Source organism: Dromiciops gliroides, chromosome 2 (assembly GCF_019393635.1).
Source record: "Dromiciops gliroides isolate mDroGli1 chromosome 2, mDroGli1.pri, whole genome shotgun sequence".
Taxonomy (NCBI): Eukaryota; Metazoa; Chordata; class Mammalia; order Microbiotheria; family Microbiotheriidae; genus Dromiciops; species Dromiciops gliroides.
This window is the reverse complement of record NC_057862.1, coordinates 454,478,212-454,495,689: the sequence shown is the minus strand read 5'-3', so window position 1 is coordinate 454,495,689 and position 17,478 is coordinate 454,478,212. Positions and strand designations below refer to the sequence as shown.

Here is a 17,478-nt window from a genome sequence, read left to right as displayed (position 1 = left end):
GGATATCGAAGAATGTAGGAGGCCTGGATCTTGTAACCAAGGACATCAAATGTTTTTAGCTGATAGTAACCTTACTGCTAAAAGTAGAGAAAAGTGACTTACCCAAAGTCATACATCTAGTTAGTGGTAGAGTCAAGGAGTAGATCTTCTTTGCCCTTGCTTGATGCTTTTGCGTCTGCACCAAATTATGTAGTATGTTGCTCATTGTACATACTGAGCTCTCAGTAGATCAGTGAGAAGAGTAGGAATAGATAAGCAACTATGAAGAATATTCAGAACAGGACAGAACACAGATGGCCTATGGATTTACATACATTTCTTTTTGTTTGCTTTTGGTGAGGCAATTGGGGCTAAGTGACTTGCCCAGGGTCACACAGCTAGTAAGTGTCAAGTGTCTGAGGCCAAATATGAACTCAGGTCCTCCTGACTCCAGGGCCAGTGCTCTATCCACTGTTCCACCTAGCTGCCCCCGGATTTACATTCATTTTTGATCCAGTGTTCCCTAACAAGCATAAAATACAATCCCAGGTATTACTAGGTCAGGTCTAACTTAACCAATAGAAGATGATTTTCCATTGCTGATAAAAGATCTCTATAAATCAGAGATGCCTCCTGAACTCAAGAGTATTTATGAACCTGTCTTTTTTTTTTTTTTTTGTATTTTTGGTGAGGCAATTGGGGTCAAGTGAGTTGCCCAGGGTCACACAGCTAGTAAGCCTTAGGTGTCTGAAGTCAGATTTGAATCTAGGTCCTCCTGACTCCAGGGCCAGTGCTCTATCCACTGCTCCACCTAGCTGCCCATGAACCTGTCTTTTTAACAGTGAATATCTCTAATTCTAGGTAATGAAAAATTGCAACCATAACTATAATCCTGTGTCTTCTGTAATACCCCTCCTCCATCCAACAACAACAAAAAGCTAGATTCCACCCACCCCCCAATAGTTATGTTAATGGAAAGAAGATAGGATTTGAAGTTAAAACCTTGATTTGAACCCAAAACTTTGCTAGTTGTGTGATCCTACATAAATCAGTTGTCTTTGGCCCTCAGTTTTCTCATCTTTAAATAAAGATTCATAATAAAATTAATTGCAGTGTTAGAAGGATTTAGGATTCCATAACAATCAAAGGTGTTTTTTGTTGTCGTTATTGTTTTAGGATTTTTTTTTGTTTTTTAATCTCAAGGTTACCAATGCATACTGGTCTCTTGTCATTCCTACCCCCTCTACAAGACTGACCCACCTCCATTTCTGATCATAAATGCCCTCAATAATGTAATACATATGAAAATATTCTGTTTATTGTTGTTTTACGTCAGCTAGGTGGATTAAAACCTGTAATACCTACTTTACTAGGCTATTTGTTTTTTTTTTTCCAATATAATAAGATAATAGTTTATTTAGGGGCTAGGGAAGGGAAACCAAGAGAGAAATCCTAGGACTTCTCATGGGGAGAAGGTATGGCACAGAGGTGTGGCTTTGAGATACCTATATCCTTTACTAGCTATTTGTGAAGATCAGATAATATTCTACAAAGCACTTTGTAATAGATGGCATGTATATGAAAAAAAAGCAGCTAGATTCTCTGTAATGCATCTAGGTGGCACAGCGGATAGAATCCAGCATCTGGAGTCTGGAAGACACTTCCTTAGTTCAAATTTGACGTCAGATACTAGCTGTGTGACCCTGGACAAGTCACTTCACTTTATCCTGTTTGTGTCAGTTCCTCATCTGTAAAATGAGCTGGAGAAGGGAATTGTACACCACTCTAGTATCTTTGCCACAAAAACACCCAAATGGGGTAGAGTCATACATGACTGAAAAATGACTAAACAACAAAAGTTTCTCTATATTTGTATCTGCAGCACCCAGATGTTTGTGAAGTGATTGATACTAGAGTGAGTGCTGCACATAGAATGAGGAAGATCAGAAGTTTAATCCTATCTTAGACATGATCTATGTTACCTTTGTCAGGTCACTTTGCTTTCTCAGATTCAGTTTCCTCATCTGGGAAATGAGGATGATAATAATATCTATCTCACAGATTGTTGTGAAGATCAATCTAAATAACATGTTTTGCCAACCTTAAAAAAATATAGATGTTAGCTATTGTCAGGTTTGATGAAATTCAATAAAAATGTCAGTTGTGATTATTGTTATTATTCTCAAACAGAGATTCTTAAATTTTTTATGTCATGGGCCTCATTGTTGTTGTTGCCTTCACTTATAATTGAAGGAAATGCTATATTTTAGTTAGATATTAGTCAAAATAAAAAAGCAAAATTTCCCAGCCAAGTTTATAGACCCTATGAAATCTATTTATGGACATCTTGTATACTATGTTAAGAACCAACCTCTGTTTTAGCATACCTCTAGCTATTTGTTATTCAGATTTATCACAGTGGGGTAGGGTGTATCATATGTTTGAAGATGCTGAAGTTGATTTTAGGTAGGGAACAAGTGCCTTAAAACAGCAACAGACATATTGGTGTCTGGTAGTCTAGCAAAGTTAAGCATATTCTAAGGGAATTTTAATATCAGTTTGCCAGTGGATATGATTTTATCAGGGTGGTGGGTATGTCCTCTACTACTTCAGATCACAGCCCTTCTATAGTTGCTCATGCTATGCAATTTTTCTCCATTCCATAAATTCCATTAATAAATTCTGTTCCTTCCATAAATAAATCCTCTATAGAGGATCTTTCCCCAGAGTCCTTCTTTTTGGTCATTTAATAGTTGATGGATATGAGACTAATGGATATCTTGGAATAGAAAATTGGGATACTGATTTATTGTGCAACTTGGGATAAGTCATTTATCTTTACTGTGTTTTGATTTCTCATTTTTAATCTCGGGGATACTCATGCCACTGATGGTACAAATCTCCTTTGGTTCCTTACCCAACACTTTGTTTTATACTCCTCAAGTTACTGGAGAAGGAAATGGCAAATCACTCCAGTATCTTTGCCAAGAAAACCCTGTGGGTAGTATTGGTGTGTTGTGGTCATGAGATCATGAAAAATCAGACATAATGGAAGCACTGAACAACAGCAGTACACTTATCATATAATATGTATTATGGTTATCTATCTTTGTCCACCCACTAAACCAAGCTTATCCTCCAGTACCTAATATAGTGCTTCACGCATAGTGATCAGGCAATCACAATGTAGTTTAGAAATGAGAATGCAACAATTTCGAGTCAATTAAGTGCTAGGTTTTGTATTTCAATTAAATTCAACAATCTTTTAGGTACTTACTACATGCACAATACTATGCTAGGTGCTAGGGACATGAAGACAAAAATAAACAGTCCCTACCCTCAAGGTACTTACATTCTACTCTGAATGAAATATGAGTTTAGAGAAGGGAGAGATCTAAACTGTCCTCCCAGATCATTTGATGCAAGCTAAAGGGATACCTAGTGGAATGAGCTGTATCTTTGAATAACTGCATGTTACATGTACAGATTTGAACTTGTTCATTGGCTAGGCTCTTTGCATTTTTGCAATTTGACAGCCACCTCCTGTTTAATTGACCTACTGTCAATTATGACTACAAAACCATACAGTATGGGCAGAAGCTCAGAATTCCATAATGCTAGAGTTAGAAGAGGGCTTTAAGGTCATCTAACCCACTCCCTCATTTAAAGTCAGGGCTCCTGCTGTTGGACCTCATTGCTTTTCAAGTATACTACACAACTCACTACACATTTTACACTTCTGATTGTGTTCTCTGAATGGTGAGTACTTAAATAACTATTTTGATAAAATTGTCTTCCTTTGTAATTCTATGTATTTTATTTTATACTTTTACAACGGTTATTTGAAAAAGGTATCCACAGACTTGATCAGACTTCCAAAGGGGTCCATAACACATAGATGTAGAGGCCTAGAAATGTCTATGATTGTGCCAGCTTTTAGGGCAGTTTGAGTTCATAGCTATAATAGCCATAAGATTGCCCTAGGACTTCCTTCTTTGTTGAAGGAATGAACCCCTACCATATTGCTCCCTTTGTATATAATTTTTCCTACTTCCCTCCCTCACTCTTTCCCTCCTTCCTTTCTTTCCTTCCTTCCTCAATTGCTGCTTCTCTAAAGATAGGCATAAATTTTGGGGATATATTTTGATAGCATATGGGGTTAATTTAAAAAGTCAAATGTAGAATTTCAGTCAAGATTAAGGTTGAATATACAGAAATGGAGTCATTGGGATACTCCAAAACTATCAGTTCCATCTGATTCCACTTTATTACATCAGGTATTTCAGTCAACAAGCATTTATTGATCATTTAGTATGTTCTGGGCACTGCGCTACAGAAGTGCCATTCCCCTTCCCCAAAGTCCCTCCTTTCAAGAATCTCACAGTCTGATGGGGAGACAATATGCAAACAACTACATATAAGATAGATAAAGAATAAATAGGGGGGCAGCTAGATGGCGCAGTGGATAAAGCACCGGCCCTGGATTCAGGAGTACCTGAGTTCAAATCTGGCCTCAGACACTTGACACTTACTAGCTGTGTGACCCTGGGCAAGTCACTTAACCCCAGTTGCCTCACTAAAAAAAAAAAAGAATAAATAGGAGATAGTCATCAGAGGGAAGGCACTAGCATTAAATGAGATCATCTGAAAATTGCCTGCTTTTTGGTGTTTATAAAGGGTTGCTTTCATCTGTTGTGTACTCCTTCCATTTCCTTTCATCTGTTGTGTATATACACATCCATACACACACATACACATATATGTATGTATGCATGCATGTATAACATATATTCCATTCCTCCCAGGTCTTAGTAGATGGTCTTTAAGAGTTGTTTTGGATTAAAAATGTCATTACGATCTGGCCATGCTTTTGGAGAGGAGCCTTTCTATATTTACGAGGCTGATATTCAGAGGTCATTCTTCTTTTTTGCCCATTTTTGAAGCCTTTCCAGCTTGCTAGAATCTGCCCTACTTTTTGTTTCCCTGGTATAGCCTTTGAGAACCCAGGGTTACCTCCTCATCATAATGACGTATCAGATGACTTATTTAATAGGGATTGGCTGTTTGGATTTTGTAAATGTGTATAAATCTTGATCTCTCTTCACCTCCCTCACCTCAAAATCTATTTGACCTGAATGAGATGACTTTGTAAAGACACTGCTTAAATGATTATGAAGACTTCCCTTTGATTTCTGACAATGTATTTGCTAAGAACAAGACAAGGCAGTGCAGTGGAAAGGATTCTTGATTGGAATCCCTGGATTTCATATTGACTCTAACACTTAGCCATTTAAAAAAAATAGTCATTCAAGCCTTCGTCTCTAGATCAGTAAAATGGCGATAATTATACCTGCTCCTATTTCCTATTTTACAATTTTGTTATGAGTTTCATTTGAAATAATCAATATGAAGTCAACATTACTTTATTAGATTTGTGATTTCATCAGACACATAGATTATAAGACCATTTTACTGGGAAGATTATTTTCCCAGTTGATCAATAATTTCCCATAAAGGATTCTCTGGAATCCTTCTTTTTCTTTTCTTATCTGAGGATTATTAATGTAGACTGATCAGGCCTTCTGGTCTGTTGGTTCTCATCCTCATTGCATGGCTGGTCCACATTCATTTCATATCATATGTGTCTTCAGTAGTGCCATATGTTTAAAAGCATTCTAGTCAATTTAATCCAGTTAACGTTTAGTAAGCATGAACAACACTTATTATGAGCACAGCACTATGCTATGCACCAGGGATACAAAAAAATGAAGCCACTTCTGCTTTCAAAAGGTTTACCTTCCCTATAAATGCAAAGTATTCATATTCTGATAGGTTTTTTTTAAAGACTACCTGTAAGTTCATTGGAAGAGAAAGCTTTCAGAGATTTTCCTCTCTGGCAGCTATATGTCACAGTAGTTAGAGTAGGGGCCTGGAGTCAGGAAGATCTGAATTGATATTTGGCCTCAGACACTAGCTGTTTGACTCTGGGCAGGTTATTTCACTTCTGTTTGGTTCAGTTTACTTATCTGTAAAATGGGGCTAATAATAGCACCTGTTGTTGTGATGATCAAATGAGGTAATAATTGTAGAGCTCTTAGCTTTACAGTGCCAGGCACATGGTAGGTGCTATAACAATGGTAGTTATTATTGCTATTAAAATATATATATATATATATATATATCATTGCTATTAAAGAAGAAGCACCCTCTGCTAATGCAGGCTAGCAACTGCTCCTATAATTTGTAATCTCAAAAATCATATTCAGTAGGAAATCCAAGTAACGTAACTTGATATCGTAGAAAGAACAGTGCATTATGTCTCGGGCAACCTGGGTTCTAGTCACTTTAGATCAAATGGCCAGTATATACAAAAGGCTGCACTAGGATTCAGGTCTTCCTGACTCCAGCTTGACTTTCTGTTTATGACATGATGCTACATTTCATTGTTGTAATTTATATGTTTGTGTATGACTATATAGTACACACACACACACACAAAGTTATACATATATGGCCAATAAGTACTTATAAACACACACCCATACATATATATCTTTATAGTTTATAAGGCACTTTCATCACAGCCTTGCAAGAGAAGAAATACAAGTATGATTGAAAACTGAGGCTGCAAGGGACCAAGTGACATGTCCACAGTCACATGACTTATAAATGTCAATGCTGTGACTTGAACCCAAGTCAGTTTTGTCCTAAAGCAAAGCCATATCCTGTTTTTTTCTTTTCTTTCTTGGTGTCTAGAGCAGCAGTTAAACTATTTGAGAGTTTGAATTTCTTAAAACCAAGATCAAGGTCTATATAATTTACTTGGGTTCTTTGAAATATTAGTGATTTCATCATTTTGCCAACTTGCTCCTCCAGGGAAGCTTGCAAGGTTTCCTTGCAATCATCCTGTGATGAGCCTCTCTCCATTGCTAAAGACTTGTCAGATGGGGAGAACTGGTCTTAGCTTGTCCTCTATTAGCCTTGCCTCAGCTCCATGAGGTACTTTAGGAGGACTTTCTACTTTAGTAGAAAAGTAAAAAAAAATATGTGAGTAGAATTATAGTGGAAAGAAAAGCAGATATAGACTATAAGGTGATGTAGGTTTGGAACTCAAATCTGCCACTTGTGACCTTATTCAGTTGTGTCTGACTTCTTGAATCCATTTGGCATTTTCTTAGCAATGATCCTGGAGTAGTTTGCAATTTCCTTCTCCAGCTCCTTTGGCAGATGAAGAACTGGGGCAAATAGGGTTAAGTGACTTGCCAAGGGTCACACAGCTAGTCTGAGGCCACATTTGAACTCAGGCAGATGAGTCTTCCTGACTCAAAGTCCAGCACTCTATCCACTGTGCCACCTATATGCCCACGTGACCTTGAGCAACACACTAATAAATTCTCCAAACTCTAGTTTCCTATTCTGTCAAATGAGGGGGTTGGATTATTAGGTATCCTTTTGGGTTTCTTTTGGTTCTGATTCTTATGATCTTAAGAATATAAATAGGATAAATCCCTGAAAGTCTTTTGCTCTAAGTTCAAGGTGTCAGGGGAAAAAAAGCTGAACTATGTCTAGTTATATTTATTGGCCCTGAATCTATAATTTTGGTGTTCAGTCATTTTTCAGTCATATCTGATTTTTCATGACTCCATTGGGATTTTCTTGCCAGAGATACTGAAGTGGTTTGCCATTTTTTTCCCAGTTCATTTTACAGATGAGGAAACTGTGGCAAACAAGGTCAAGTGAGTTGCCTGGGGTCATATAGCAAGTAAGTATCTGAGGCCAGATTTGACCTCAGGATGATAAGGCTTCCTGACTCCTGGCCCTGCACCCTTTCCACTGTGCCACTGTAGTAGCCCTATTCATGATATAAACCATGAATTAATTAAAATTACTGTCACACCCAAAACATCCTTATATTTATACCAGAGCTGCATATTTGACACAGGTATGTTTTCTACAACCATTTTCAAAACCTCACACTTTAAAATAAATTTAATGAAGCTAACATTAGGTATAATCCGTCGCATTTGCATCTCTGTTTCTATTTAAACTTTTCTACCTTGAGTTTTATTGCCTTGGGTTTATATGCCACCTTAAAAGGGCACATTTCCCTCAGACTTTGGGTTCATAGCCCCCTTTGCTAATATACCAAGAGGCATTTTATGATAGAGAGTGCTCTGGATTTGGAGTTAGAGACCCTGCCTGGGTTTTAGTCCCAGCTTTCCTACTTCTGACCTTTGTGACCTCTGGCAAATCACCTCTCTACATCGCAGTTTCCTTAAGGGAAAAATGAAGGTCTTGAATTAAATGACTTTTTAGGTCCCTTTCAGCTATCAAGTCAATGATCTTATTAGTAAGATAAATTAGCCGATTTACAAATGGCTTAGCTCAGGTTAAAATAAAATTTTATTGAGCTCCCAAAAAGTTGTCGGTTAATAAAACAATTTTATTAACTCACTGACAGTTTTAAATTTAGTGTCCCCAGAGTTTTAGTGTAGTTTTAAATGGTCAAAGTTTAAAACTGCACTAAGACTTTTGGGACATGTTGTATAACTACCATTGTTTTTCAAGTCATTTTTTAGTAACTCACATAAAGCACTGTCTTAAAAGGTAAAGTAAATTAAAAAAACAAACAAACCAGAAACTAGTTTTTCTTCTTGAGCTAGATCTCATGGAATACTTTTTAAATTGTCTGGCTTGTATACAAATGAAATGGCTTTGTATATGGGCTACATAACACATTGATGGTAGGATTCCAATCTATATAGTTGCTTTAAGGTGAAGACACCCAACCAGACTTGTTAAGTAACTCAGATTAAAGGTGTGATGTGAGGAGTTAAAATAATTTTTCCCCTGTGGTCTTGAACAAAAAACGGCTTTAATTTACTTGAGTCTATCATTTGCTGGGTGTTTTGGAGTGGTTGAATGGTAGATTTGACATTTTTTAAACTTAAGGAGATGAATTGAAAGTCAAAGTGAAAAATGTGCTGCTGAATTGTGAGGTAGACAATCTTTCATTCTATTTTCAGTGCGTAGGATACTAGAGACTTTCCTCAGAGAGCTGCTGGCATGTGGATGCATAATTTGTAATTTCAGCACTAGTTTAAGGTGAATACTTAGACTGATCCTTTCTTGGCTCAATTCTCTGAGATAGGAGCCATTAGCTGTGGTCATTTCCAATTGTATTCTTGTGGCTCATGGGATCATATTTTCTTCTGTTTTAAAGAGAAAAATTTGCCATTTAAGATTTAGAAACACATTAAAGATGATTAATCTTCTTAAAAATCATCCTGGGAAATATTTTAAAGTATTTTCATGTGGAAGATGAGTTGAGCCATACTCTAGATGAGAATATATTTGTGATGGATTTTAAACCGAAAAAGGAAATTAGGAAAATCAGCCCTGGTTGTCATTATGTTTTCAGGACAAATATATGTGGTTGGAGAATTGAATAAAATGGGTTAGTGAATCTACCTGAATAATTTGTTTTTATTAGTTTGGTCAATGTTATATTTTCTTTTATTGTGTCTTAGTAAGAGAAAAAAATCTATTAATCATTTAAAAGAGAAATTTCTTTTTTTAAATAAAAGTATTTTATTGTTTTCCAGTTACATGTAGAGATAGCTTTCAGCATTTGTTTGCATAAGATTTCCAATTTCAATTTTTTCTCCCCCCCTCCCCCTCCCCCAGACAGCAGGTAATCCTATATAGGTTATACACACACACACACACACATACATATATACATACACACACACATATATATACATATATGCATATACATAACAACATTAAACATGTTTCTGCATCAGTCATGCCATAAGAGAAGGATCAGAGCAATAAGAAAACACCTCCAAATAGAAAAACAACAGCACCAAAAACAAAAGCAATAGTGTGGTTCAATCAGCATCCATATTCCACAGTTCTTTTTTTTTTTCTGGATTTGGAGAGCCTTTTCAATAATGAGTCCCCTGGAACTCTTTTGTACCATTGTATTGGTGAGAAGAATGCAGTCTATCACAGTTGATCAACACATAATGTTGATGATACTATGTATAATGTTCTTCTGGTTCTGCTCATCTCACCCATCAGTTCATGTAAGTCCTTCCAGGTTTCTCTGAACTTCTCCTGCTCATTTTTTCTCACAGCACAATAGAATTCCATTACATTCATATACCACAACTTGTTCAGCCATTCCCCAACTGATGGGCAACCCCTCAATTTCCAATTCCTTACCACCACAGAAAGAGTAGCTATAAATATTTTTGAACTTGTGGGTCCTTTTCCCTTTGCTATGATCTCCTTGGGAAAAGACCCAAGTGGTATTGCTGTGTCAAAGGGTATGCTCAGCTTTATAGCCCTTTGGGTATAATTTCAAATTGCTCTCCAGAATGGTTGGATCCGATCACAGCTCCACCAACAATGCATTAGTGTTCCAATTTTTCCACAGCTTCTCCAACATTTATTATTTTAAAAGAGTAATTTCTAAACACATAAATCATATGGATTTGTTTTCCTAAAATTAAAATAACATGTTAATTAAAATATACACATACATATGTATGTATATACCAAGTTACCAATAAGGCAATGTATAAACAAAAATATGTGTTTGCATATATCATATACTATATCATATTTGTCTATACAAAAATGTATATACATATGTGTTTTATATATATAATTTTTGTGTATATATATATATACATACACACATATGTGTATATATATGTATAAACACATATACAGTGGCAATGTTGTATAGGGGACAGAGAACAGGGGATATACTGATGGAAACATGAGTTCAGGTCTAGCCTCTGGTGGCTGTGTGAACCTGGATAAGTCATTTAACCTTTCACTGCCTTACTTGATGGCTTGCATTGGAAGAAGGAATTTCCTTATATTTGAGGTTCCTATTCCATTGAAATAAAACATACAGTCCCTATATAGTCTCTATGGAATGAGAGATTCAAGAATTGATTGGAGGCAGTGAGCAATTAAGTAACTTGTCTAATGTCACATTACTAACTTTTAAGAGGTGAGACTTGAACCTCTTCTTTCTAATGCAATTCCCTAAGAATAAGTTGTTGAACATCACTAAAGAGAGTTTCCTTCCTGAAAGTTCTCTCTATTGATGAAATCACAGGTGTGGTATGTGTGTATATACATATGGATACATATATTCATAAATACAAAGAAATGTTCCATATTTTCTTGAGTAAACGAAATTACATACTGTGTTTTTTTTCCTCTCCTAGTTGCTTAGTTGTAATGTTGCAACATTCATTCAATAATAAGCCAAAATCAGGCAGCTTAGTATGCTGTCAATAGCACTGGACTGTGAGTCATTTGGCCAGAATTCTAGGCCTTGAGGGTAACAATTTTGCTATTTCAGTTAACTCTTTTTATAATATGGGGGATAATATCTTCCCCACTGATATTTAACAAACTCTTGCTTAAGAAGTGTGAAAGTATTTTGAAAAACATGAAGAATTATACAAGTGAGTCTCAGTTTACTCCTGTGTAAAGGTTTGGACTAGACTTCTAAGGTCCTTTTCAGCTCTGACATCCCATTTTCTAAGGTCCCCTCAGGTATAGATCATTAAAGCCAGAAGTAAGCTTAGTTATTATGCTAAATCTGACTGTCTCCTTTGCTCACCCATCAGATTCCTGGGTAGGCAGAGAATTTCAATGAGATATCTGGAATCTAAATACCCCTGGGTCTTAAGTCAGTGTCTCCTAATAAGCACTGATGATTTTTCTGTTTGCTTTTGACACATAGAGACACTATCACAAAAAAAGTAGAGTTGTGTGCCTAGCAAAAAAAAAAAAAAAAGGCCAACCTAGAATAAAAGACGGGTTGCAGTGTATGCCTTGTAAGGTTAACAGTCTCCAATTCATAGATGCTTTGTCTTCAGGCTCCTTTGTTAAGCAGATGTTCTGGAAGTGGGAACTCCCCCTTCTAATCCAGCTGTCAAAGCTGCCTCTCTTTTCAATTGGAGCATCTCAGCAGGGCCTCAGATTGTTTTATTCTAGGAGTGCTTAACCTTTCCCAGTGGACCCATCACTGTATTTTAATTTCAGAATTCATTGGCTAATTGTAGAAGTTTAGTTATGATTGAAGCTTCCTCCACTAGACAGGGCTTTTAGCTGAAATCCAATAAGGATAATAGCCTTAAGCCTTATCAAAGGCCTCTGCCCATGTCTAGTGTATGACATTTTGGATTTAATTGCTATGGGATCATTCTGCTTATATTCTCTTTTATTTGAAATATGTAGTCAACAAGTTAACAAATATTTATTAAGCACTTACTATGTACCAGACATTGTGCTAAGTGCTGGGGATACAAATAGCAGAGAGAGAGAGAGAGAGAGAGAGAGAGAGAGAGAGAGAGAGAGAGAGAGAGAGAGAGAGAGAGAGAGAGAGAGAAAGTTAGTTCTTGTTTTGGAGGAACTTATGTTCTATTAGGAGGAGATAACACATAAAAGGGAGCTGTAGGGGAGGAATGATACCGTCTGTGGGAGCAGGATGGAGAAGTTCAGAGAGCTATATAGCTCATAGTAGCTCATTAAATGAAACTTCAGTGACTTATTCTCTCACTCAGTACTTCAAGGATCCATGATGTCACTTGTGTGAACACTTCCAACAGCATTCTACACATGTTATCAGCATGATAGTACAGTAGAAAACACTTCTGATTTGGAGTTGAGGACCTATGTTAAAACCTCTCTTCTGTGAATTATTTTTGTAACCCTTTCTTGGTTCAGTTTCTCATCAGGAAAGTAAGGAAAGAATTAGATTAGATTACTTCAAATATCCTATCAAACTCTTAATTCTGTAATTCTATGATCTCATTTGAACCTTGCAATAAGTCTGTAAGATAAGTGCTTTGGGAATTTTTATCCCTACTTTACAGATGAGGAGACTTGAGGCTTGGAAACTTAAGTAATTTGAAAATAATGACATAGTTAATAAATGTCAGAAGCAAGATTCAACCCCAAATCTTCTTGATTGAAAGTCCTGCATGATATAACAATATACATAATGATTCCGGTGCCCTTGTATCTCAGTAGACAATCTTCATAAAGTACTATGGCCAAAACTTATCATGTGGAGGCCTCTTCAAACTTTTAAAGCATATTTTTTAGACAAAAGACATTGTCTATTATAGGGCCAATGCTCAAAGCCTTCCCAGCTTAGTAGAACCTGCCAGAATCTGTGCCCAATTAGCCTATAACAACAACAACAACAACAACAACAAAAATGGTTTGTGACAAGTGAGAAATCCTGAGACAGAATTTCTGGTAATTAATAAAAAATTTATAATAAAATTATTATTTATATATATATAATACATTTATAATAAATTTATTAATTAGGCTGCCAATAATCAATAAATTCATGAACAATGGTTCCTCTCAGAAAATCAAAGCTTTGATATACTTTTGGAAATAGGAAAGCCCCTGATAAGTGAAACCCAACTCTGGTTGGCAGACATTTAATGAGGAGGTTGACTAGAAATCTTTAGTAACTCCTGCTGAGACCATGGCTTGATCATGAGACCCAGCTGCTTCTAGGCATCAGGACAGGGGAATCCATCTTCATCCAGACCACTCTGGTTGGTTTTCTTCTTTATGAGTTGGATTATCCTAAATTTTTCTTTTTTTTTTTTTTGGTGAGGCAATTGGGGTTCAGTGACTTGCCCAGGGTCACATAGCTAGTAAGTGTTAAGTGTCTGAGGTCGGATTTGAACTCAGGTCCTCCTGAATCCAGGGCCAGTGCTCTATCCATTGTGCCACCTAGCTACCCCATTATCCTAAATTCTAATGGAGAGTTACCAAAACAGGGGCTCATTTCCTCAGGTAAAGACTAGGTTCTATTTACACTCTAAGTAGAAGTAAGAGCTCCTAGTTGAATGGGGTCTGGTCCAAGATCAAGGAGCATGTTCCCTGAAGGTTAGGGACATCTCATCAATCAGCCAATATCCTTCAGAGACTGACCTTCTACAAGGGCTGGGTCCTAAAAGAGGAAATAAAAAGCCTGGATCCTAATTTAATAATGTATTATTAATATAATGGAAAAATAATTTTTCTTAGGTTAGATTGTGTTTTTAGGTTTGTGAAACACTTTACAAATTTTATCATATTTCATCCTCATAACAGCTCTGTGAATCCAGTGCTATTGCTATGTTTGTGCCCATTTTACAAATGAAGACACTGAGAAGGAGAAAGGAGCCAGCATGGTGTAGAGGGAAATGTGCTGAATTTGGAGGACTGAAGTTTAGTTCCTCTTCTAATACTTTATTAGCTTATATGACCCTGGACAAATCACTTAATTTCTCCAACCCTCTGCTCTTCATCTATAAAATGAGGAGGTTGGACTAGATGATCTGCTAAAATCCCATCCAAACTCTAAGCAATTTGCCCAGGATTACTCAGCTGATAAGTATCTGGGCTGGGATTTGAGCATACATCTTTCTGGTTCTGTTTCTGATTGGTGCTCTATCCATTACTCTGTGATGCCTCTAGAACCTAGGGTCACCTTCAAGCCTCAGAGGAGAACTTCAGTGGAAGATTTATTTTATTAAATTGTGAAGCATCCTGACTCTCTTGCACATAACATTTTGCACCATGGGAAAGTGCATCCTTAGCTGGTTCATTTTATTTGAATTGTGTGGAATATTCGTGGCAAAATACCATGAGCCAGCCACCTTTGGCTCTTGGATAGACAAGCATTAAATAGTGGGCAGAATTTACAGGTATTACTTTAACTCTCTTGGCTTGAAAGGCATAATTACAACTTCTTTCCCAGGCACCTGCTTATAGCAACCAGCCTCATAAAAACAAATCCTGCTTGTTTGTAGCCAGAGGAAGAGAAAATGCATTCATCTGTGAACCTGATTTTGTTTTAATTTGGAGTAGAGCTTTTGGCTACCAAATAAGTCACTCCACAAGAAGAGACAATGTGATTTTTTTTATAACTGTCTATTTCATTTGGCTATTACTTCTTTCTTAGAAACATTCGTATAATAGATAGAATAGCAGAAGAGATGCCGCATACCAGATGTTTCTGGATTGATTAAAGATTTAAAAGGAAGAACTATTCCCCGGGCTTCTGGACAACCTCTTAACTAGATTGATGATTTGCCCATAGGAGTGAAAGATTCTTTATTGTTCTGAAATGATAGTCTAAAGCTAAAAACCACTTTAGTGACACAAAAAGACACAGGAAAGAGGCTCCATTAGAATAGATTAGGTATTTTTATATGGGCTCGGATGGATTTTAAGTGTATTTTTCTGAAATGGGACAAGTTGAACACTTCTGAAGTGGAAAATGACCTGTGTGGGGTAATGATGGCTGGTGTGATGATGGCTACTCAAATGATTCCTTATCATTCAGTGGATTTTGTGTTTGGGGATGAATTTACCCTGGAGTTGAATATATGCATTACAGAAAAGGGTAGTTACTTATTGCAGTGAACATAGGATAAAGAACATAAAACACAGGGAAGTTGATATCCTACTTTTGATTTTGTCAGGTAAAATTTAAAAAGAATAATTTGATAGTTACTGGGAAAATTACTATCAAAACTGAAAAAAAAAGATACAGAAAAGAGGACGTTAGAGTGGACAGAAATTTCTTACACTTCTAGGGAACAATCATGTACTTTCCCAATATTCCAGGGGATGCATCATGATTGAGCTATATTTGGTATTTTTTCACTTCTATTTCTGATCAATTGTCAAATCTTTTAGAATTTCTCTTCACAATATATCTTACATATATCTCTCCTTTTCTCTACTTTTGTTGCTAACATCCTGGTCCATTTAGACAATGCATTCAAATTTGTTTTGGTCATGGCCCTTTTTTGCAATCTGATGGAGCCTCATGATCCTTTCTCAGAATAATGATTAAAAATTCATAAAAGAAGTAACAAAGGATCATAAAAGGGAATGAATTTTGTTTAAAAAGTTGTCCTTTTTTTAAAAGTACATGAATTCCAGGTTAAGAACACCTGATATAAGAACTTCCCTCCTCTCATTTGGATTATTGTAATAACCCTCTCATGTATCTTCTGGCCTCACAATTATTCCCCTCCCCACTCCTTTGCTGCCAAACTGGTATTTCTAAAACTCTGGTATTACCACATCAGTTCCCTGTTTAAGAAGGTTCAGAGGTTCCCTCTTCTACAATAAAATATAAATTTTCCTGCTTAGTTTTTAAAGTCCTTCATTTTCTGTATGTAGCCTACCTTTCCAGGTTCATTCATAAGGGTTAAGATTAATACTAGCTTCTATAATTAGCTAAATTCTTTCCTGAAAGCAGGGAGGATACATTGCTATTCTTCATGTGCTCTACAGTCTAAAAACCGTCTTACTTCCTGTTCCCTGTAAACAACATTGCATCTCCCAACTTCATGCTTTTTCATTGGCACCATTTTCTTTTTTAAAAAATTTAAATTAAATTTACTTTAATTTTAGTGAGGCGATTGGAGTTAAGTTGGCCAGAGTCACACAGCTCGTAAGTGTTAGGTGTCTGAGGCTTGATTTGAACTCAGGTACTCCTGACTCCAGGGCTGGTGCTCTATCTACTGCGCCACCTAGCTGCCCCCATTGGCACCATTTTCAATGTCCAGAATGAATTCCCTCTTCACTCTGGCCTCACAGAATCCCTGGATTCCTTTAGGGTTTACATAAGGTGCTACCTTTTACAAAATGCCTATCTTGGTGCCTCCAGTTGTTAGTACTCTCTCTTCAGAAGGTACTTTGTATCTATTTTAAAATACATTTTGTATTTAATTTTTTTCCACATTGTTTTACCCTAAAAAAATGTAATCAAAGGGTTTTTCTTGTTTTTTGGGGTTTTTTTGGTCACTGTATCCCCAGTGCTTATAGCACTGCCTGGCATATAGTACATTCTCCATAAATGCTTATTAAATGAATGACTCAGACCACATTCACTTACATTTTGGGAAAAGGGGCAGCTAAATCAAGGAAGACTGAGTTTTGAAACTTGAAGAAGGATAATTGTTCAGGTTTATATAGAGAGTAATAATAATAATGATAATAATAATAAACATAGCTACCATTTTCTTAGCACTTCATTGTTTATTAAGGGCTTTCCTTAAATTGTCTCTTTGGTAGTTCAAATGTTTCTATTCCTAGGCTCAGTGGGATGAATTAGCATGTGCAAAAGCTTTAGAGTGAGGTAAGAGTGCATCTAGGATTGAAGCTCAGGCTTTCTGATTGAAAATCTGGTTCTCTTTCCACTAGAATCAAACTATTGGATTTGAAGGGGTCCTTCTAAATTATCTACCACAACTTTTGCGGCTTAGAGTGTATGAAATTGTATGTCCTACAGCTAGTTACTGGTGGAATTGAGACTAGAACCAGACTTTCATTTCCATGCTCTTTGCCTCAAAACTGACATTTTTTTTTTAAAACAGGAACTTGACTGCTTTGGGTAGTGACTATTAAGAAAATTCCAGTTAGATTCAGGAA

The 17,478-nt window shown here is 36.5% G+C and overlaps 1 protein-coding gene across 2 annotated transcripts in view; it reads left to right on the top strand.

Annotated features, from left to right (window-relative positions):
* The window catches only part of DOK5 (docking protein 5), a 161,406-nt gene that overhangs the window by 2,739 nt on the left and 141,189 nt on the right, over positions 1-17,478 (top strand). The window lies entirely within an intron of this gene.